This window comes from Piliocolobus tephrosceles, chromosome 10 (assembly GCF_002776525.5).
Source record: "Piliocolobus tephrosceles isolate RC106 chromosome 10, ASM277652v3, whole genome shotgun sequence".
Taxonomy (NCBI): domain Eukaryota; kingdom Metazoa; phylum Chordata; class Mammalia; order Primates; family Cercopithecidae; genus Piliocolobus; species Piliocolobus tephrosceles.
The window spans coordinates 3,311,682-3,318,326 of NC_045443.1; positions in this window are offsets into that span (position 1 = coordinate 3,311,682).

A 6,645-nucleotide genomic window follows, 5' to 3' on the forward strand; every position below is an offset into this window, starting at 1 on the left:
AAAAGAAAAAAACGAGAGAGAGAGAGGAAAAAACCCACTAAGGTACTTCCCACAATGGAATACTATGGAGAATAAACAAGTGTGAGGAAGACTGTATTGACTGATGCAGAAATATCTCCAGGAGACATTCAGTGAGAAGTGAGCTATAGAACAGCATGCTTCCTTTTGTGCACAAAGGGTGGGAAATTGCAAGCCCATGATTATTTTTGCATAAACACTGAGAAACTGGAGACTAAAAAGTGGGTTAACTATAGAAGCAGGACGGCATAGGAAGAGCCAGACAGACGCAGAAGGAATCTTTTTCTTTTTTTTTTGAGACAGTCTTACTTTGTCACCCAGGGTGGAGTACAGTGGCACGATCATGACTCACTGCAGCCTTGACCTCCTGGGCCCCAGGGATCCTCCTGCCTCAGCCTCCTGTGCAGATGGGACCGGGGCACATGCTACCATGCCTGAGTAATTTTTTTATTTGTTGTAGAGATGGGGTCTCACTATGTTGCCTAGGCTGGACTCCAACTCCTGGACTCAAGTGATCCTCCCACCTCAGCTTCCCAAAGTGCTGGGATTCTAGGCATCTACCATCATGCCTGTCCAGGAGGAATCATTAAAAAAGAAGTTTTAAACCTTACGAAATCATTGCTATTAATTAATTAATTATTATTATTATTGAGGCAGAGTCTCACTCTGTGGCCCAGATTGGAGTGCAGTGGCACAATCTCAGCTCACTACAACCACTGCCTCCCAGGTTCAAACGATTCTCCTGGCCCAGCCTCCCGAGTAGCTGGGACTACAGGCATGCGCTAAAACCACGCCTGGCTAATTTTGTATTTTTAGTAGAGATGGGGTTTCATCATGTTGGCCAGGCTGGGCTTGAACTCCTGACCTCAAATAATCCACCCTCCTTGGCCTCCCAAAGTGCTGGGATTATAGGTGTGAGCTACCACGCCCAGCCAATGAATTTTTGAGAATGGTCTCGTTTTGCTGCCCAGACTGAGTGCAATGGTGCAATCATGTCTCGCTGCAGCCCCAACCTCCTGGGTAGAAGCGATCCTTCCTCCTCAGCCTCAGCCTCCCAAGTAGCTGGGACGACAGGTGTGTGCCACCACACCAGGCTAATGTCATCTTAATCCACACTTAGTAACTCCCATTACTTTACACATTTACACTTGCTCCCTCCCACAGTCCCAAATTTTTTCACAAGCTCTGCAAGTGTTATCCAATTGTTGCTAGGCATCTCCGTCTGAGACGGTGCACAGCTGTGCTGGCCAACATGTGGCTATTTACATTCAAATTCAGGTCTTCAGTCAGGCTAGCTACAGTTCAAGTCCTCAATAGCCACATGTGGCTAGTGACGACCACACTGGATGGTGCAGATGGAGAACATTTTTCTTTTTTTTTTTTGAGATGGAGTCTTGCTCTGTTGCCCAGGTTGGAGTGCAGTGGTGTGATCTCGGCTCACTGCAACCTTCACCTCCCAGGTTCAAGTGATTCTCCTGCCTCAGCCTCCTGAGTAAGTGGGATTACAGGTGTGTGCCACCACGCCCGGCTGGTTTTTGTGTTTTTAGTAGAGACAGGTTTTTGCCATGTTGGCTAGGATGATCTCGAACCTCTGACCTTACGTGATTCACCTGCCTCAGTCTCTCAGTGTGCTGGGATTATAGGCCTGAGCCCCTGTGCCCAACCGGTTTTTTTTTTTTTTTTTTTTTTTTTTTTGAGATGGAGTTTTGCTTTTGTTGCCCAGGCTGGAGTGCAGTGGCGAGATCTCAGCTCACCGCAACCTCCATCTCCCGGGTTCAAGTGATTCTCTTGCCTCAGACTTCCGAGTAGCTGGGATTACAGGCATGCACCACCACGCCCAGCTAATTTTGTATTTTTAGTAGAGACAGGGTTTCTCCATGTTGGTCAGGCTGGTCTCGAACTCCCGACCTCAGGTGATCCACCCGCCTTGGCCTCCCAAAGTGCTGGGAATACAGGCGTGAGCCACTGCGCCCGGCCGCCCAACTGTTTGTTGTTGTTTTGAGACAGTCTCATTTTGTTGTCCAGGCTGGAGTGCCGAGAGGTGATCTCAGCTCACTTCAACCTTTGCCTCCTGGCCGGGTGCGGTGGCTCAAGCCTGTAATTCCAGCACTTTGGGAGGCCGAGGCAGGCGGATCACAAGGTCAGGAGATCGAGACCATCCTGGCTAACATGGTGAAACCCCGTCTCTACTAAAAATACAAAAAACTAGCCGGGCAAGGTGGCGGGCGCCTGTAGTCCCAGCTACTCGGGAGGCTGAGGCAGGAGAATGGCGTGAACCCGGGAGGCGGAGCTTGCAGTGAGCTGAGATCCGTCCACTGCACTCCAGCCCAGTCGACAGAGCAAGACTCCATCTCAAAAAAAAAAAAAAAAAACCTTTGCCTCCCGGGTTTAAGGACTTCTCATGCCTCAGCTGCCCGAGTAGCTGGGATTACAGGCATGCTCCACCATACCCGGCCGAGAACATTCTCATCATCACAGAAAGCTGTGTTGGAAAATGTTAGTTGGGCTACAGAAATCTCAACTTCAGGTTCCCAAGCGAACTATCTTCTTAGCGATTCTGCTCCTGTGTTCCACGCGTGGCAGCCTGAGAGGCTGACATCATGATTCCTCTGTTTTCCACACATTCAATAAATGTGCAGTGAAAACATGAGTGATGGGGAAACCGAGGCTCACTTCATAGGTAGCCACGCTGGAATTTAAACTCTGACTGTTCAACGCCCCAACAAGGTCATCACACACCACTTAGTTAACTCTCATTTTCAGAATATTTTATCAAACAGGATTACTGAAGATGAAGATTTTAGCTGAACAAGATTGGAGGAAGCTTTTCCTTCCTTTTGACTTTTCTTCAGGAAGCTCCTGGAGAGCTGAGGATAAGACCCCCGTAGGAATTTCACCCTGCTTGAGAATTGTGCAGTGAACACTTCCACCTCTGTGCAATGGAAACGTGTAGTTTGTTTCAGTTTGGAAATATTAATACACTGAATTAGTCAGCCTGGACTGCCATAGCCATAACAAAATCCACAGACTGGGGCGCTCAAACAACAGAAATGCATTTCTTACAATTCTGGAGGCTGGAAGTGGAGGATGCAGGTGCTGGCAGGTGTGGTCTCTTCTGAGGCCCTTCTCCCTTTCTCCCTCTGCATCCTCACATGGTCATCCCTTGGTCTGAGTGTTCTGTGTCCTTGTTCATGAGGACAGCAGTTACACTGGATTATGGCCCACCCTAATGACCTCGTGCTACCTTAGTCACCTCTGTAAAGGCCTTATCTCCAACACAGTCACATTCTGAGGTACTAAGGGTTTGGACCTCAACATACAAATTTAGGGAGACACAATTTAGCCCGCAGCATATACTGTTCCTTAGATAGTGTACCTAGGGCCTGTTCTCTTTCACATTTCTTTTTTTTTGAGACAGGGTCTTGCTCTATTGCCCAGGTGGGAGTGCAGTGGTACAATCATGGCTCACTGCAGCCTCGACCTCCCAGATTCAAGCAATTTTCCCACCCCAGCCTCCCAAGTAGCTGGGACTACAGGCACATGCCACCACATCTAGATAATTTTATTTTTATTTTTTGTAGAGATGGGGTCTCCCTATGTTGCTCAGGCTGGTCTCAAACTCCTGGCCTCAAGTGATCCTCCAGCCACAGCCACAGCCTCCCAAAGTGTTGGCATTAAAGGTATGAGCCGGACAGGGCGCGGTGACTCAAGCCTGTAATCCTAGCACTTTGGGAGGCTGAGGCGGGCGGATCACAAGGTCAGGAGATCGAGACCATCCTGGCTAACACGGTGAAACCCCGTCTCTACTAAAAAATACAAAAAACTAGCCGGGCGTGGTGGCGGGCGCCTGTAGTCCCAGCTACTCGGGAGGCTGAGGCAGGAGAATGGCGTGAACCCGGGAGGCGGAGCTTGCAGTGAGCTGAGATCTGGCTACTGCACTCCAGCTTGGGTGATAGAGCGAGACTCCGTCTCAAAAAAAAAAAAAAAAAAAAAAGGTATGAGCCACTGCCCCTGGCCTACATTTCTCTTTCATGAAGACATAATAGAATGAATATTATGCTTATCAAATTATTGACTACTTTTATTCTATAGACAGTTGGGGGGGGGGAGAAAAATCTTCGATAAAGATCCGTTTTGCCTAGGTGGGAGGATAGCTTGAGCCTGGGAGGTCCAGGCTGCAGTGAGCTGTGATCCTGCTACTGCACTCCAGCCTGAGTGACAGAGCGAGACTCTGTCTCAAAACAAAACAAAACAAAACAAAACAAAACAAAACAAGGCCAGGCGCAGTGGCTCATGCCTGTAATCCCAGCACTTTGGGAGGCCAAGGTGGGCAGATCATGAGGTCAAGAGATCGAGACCATCCTGGCCAACATGGTGAAACCCTATCTCTACTAAAAATACAAAAATTAGCTGGGTGTGGTGGCGCATGCCTGTAATCCCAGCTACTAGGGAGGCTGAGGCAGGGGAATGGCTTGAACCCGGGAGGTGGAGGTTGCAGTGAACCGAGATCACACCACTGTACTGCAGCCTGAGAGACGGAGCGAGACTTCATCCCAAAGAAACAAAACAAAACAAAACAAAACAGAAAATAGTCTGTCTTGTCCTTCAAAGCACAAGATGAAGTTCAGCTGATGTCAAGTGAAGATTCTCTTAAGGAAAAAAGTAAATAAAAGTATAGGATGGGCTGGGTGCAGTGGCTCACACCTGTTATCCTAGGACTTTGGGAGGTCAAGGCGGGCGGATCACTTGAGGCCAGGAGTTCCAGACCAGCCTGGCCAACATGGCAAAACCCCATCTCTACTAAAAACATAAAAATAAATAAACAAATATAGGATGGAGAGGTTAAAAAAGAAAAAGCACTTGAGTGACAGCTGACCCACAGGAGTCATTGCATAATACTTTCCAAGGTGTGAGGAGCAGCTTTGGAGATATCTCCAAAGCAAGATGTGGCCCAGCACAGTGGCTCACACCAGTAATCCCAACACTTTGGAGGTCCAAGGCAGGAAGAGGCCTTGAGGCCAGGAGTTTGAGAGCAGCTTGAGCATATAGGGCAATCTTGTCTTTACAAAAAATTTTTTTTAATTAGCTAAGTGAAGTGGTGCACACCTGTGGTCTCAGATACTTGGGAGGTTAAGGTGGGGGAATCACTTGAGCCCAGGAAGTGAAGACTGCAGTGAGCCCTGACTGCACCACTGCACTGCAGCCTGGGCAACAGAGAGAGATCCTGTGTCCAAAAAAAAAAAAAAAAAAGTAAAATATTTGCCTTTCACCTAAAAGCTAAGAAACAATCTCTCTTTACTCTGTCAGCTTCCTATTAGGCCATTCAATCCAGCTGTCTTTTCTTTGTTTGTTTGGGGGGAATGGTTTGATTTATTGGGGAAAAAAGTTTCTAGAGTTGTAAACTGGCAGTCAGCAATAGCTGAAACAAATATGTAGGATAATGAGTGGATCGATGAGAAGTCTAGAAGACTCAAATGGTGGCGTTTACTCAGAATCTATTCATTGAGTTTTTCTAATTATATATAATCTCTTTGCTACCACCACCAGTTTTATTAAGGTGTAATTAACAAATAAAAATTGTATATATTTATGGTGTACAATGTACATTTTTTTTTTTTTTTGAGACGAAGTCTTCGCTCTGTCGCCCAGGCTGGAGTGCAGTGGCGCGATCTTGGCTCACTCTGCCTTGTGGTTTCCATGGTTGGCCAGGCTGGTCTTGAACCCTGACCTCAGGTGATCTGCCCACCTCGGCCTCCCAAAGTGCTAGGATTACAGGCGTGAGCCACTGTGCCCGGCCGCATTTTTTTTTTTTTTTTTTTGAGACGGACCCTTGCTCTGTTGCCAGGCTGGAGTGCAGTGGCGTGATCTCGACTCACTGCAACCTCCACCTCCCAGGTTTAAGCGATTCTCCTGCCTCAGCTTCTCGAGTAGCTGGGACTACAGGCATGTGCCACCACGCTCAGCTCATTTTTGTAGTTTTAGTAGAGACTGGGTTTCACGTTGGCCAGGATGGTCTCAATCTCTTACCTCGTCATCTGCCTGCCTCGGCCTCCCAAAGTGCTGGGATTACAGGTGTTCGCCACTGCGCCGGCCATTTTTTTTTTTTAATAGAAGACTTCATGAATTTGTGAGCTCAGGGGCCACGCTAATCTCTGTATCAGTATCCAATTTTAGTATATGTGCTGCCCAGGCAAGCACCACAATGTGATATTTTCATATGTGTAAAGCGTTTTGTTTTTTAAAGATGAGAAGAAATTAGGGAAGGGTTAGATATATAGTTCTAGTTACATTCGTCCCTGATTATAAACTACAAGTTTGTTACAGAAAATAAACAGGGCTACATGCAGTGGCGCATGCCTGTAATCCCAGCTTCTCGGGGGGGCTGAGACAGGAGAATTGCTTGAACCTGGGAGGCAGAGGTTGCAATGAGCCAAGAGTGTGCTGTTGCACTCCAGCCTGGGCAACAAAAGCAAAATTCTGTCTTAAAAAAAAAAAGAGGCCGGGCGCGGTGGCTCAAGCCTGTAATCCCAGCACGTTGGGAGGCCGAGACGGGCGGATCACGAGGTCAGGAGATCGAGACCATCCTGGCTAACACAGTGAAACCCCGTCTCTACTAAAAATACAAAG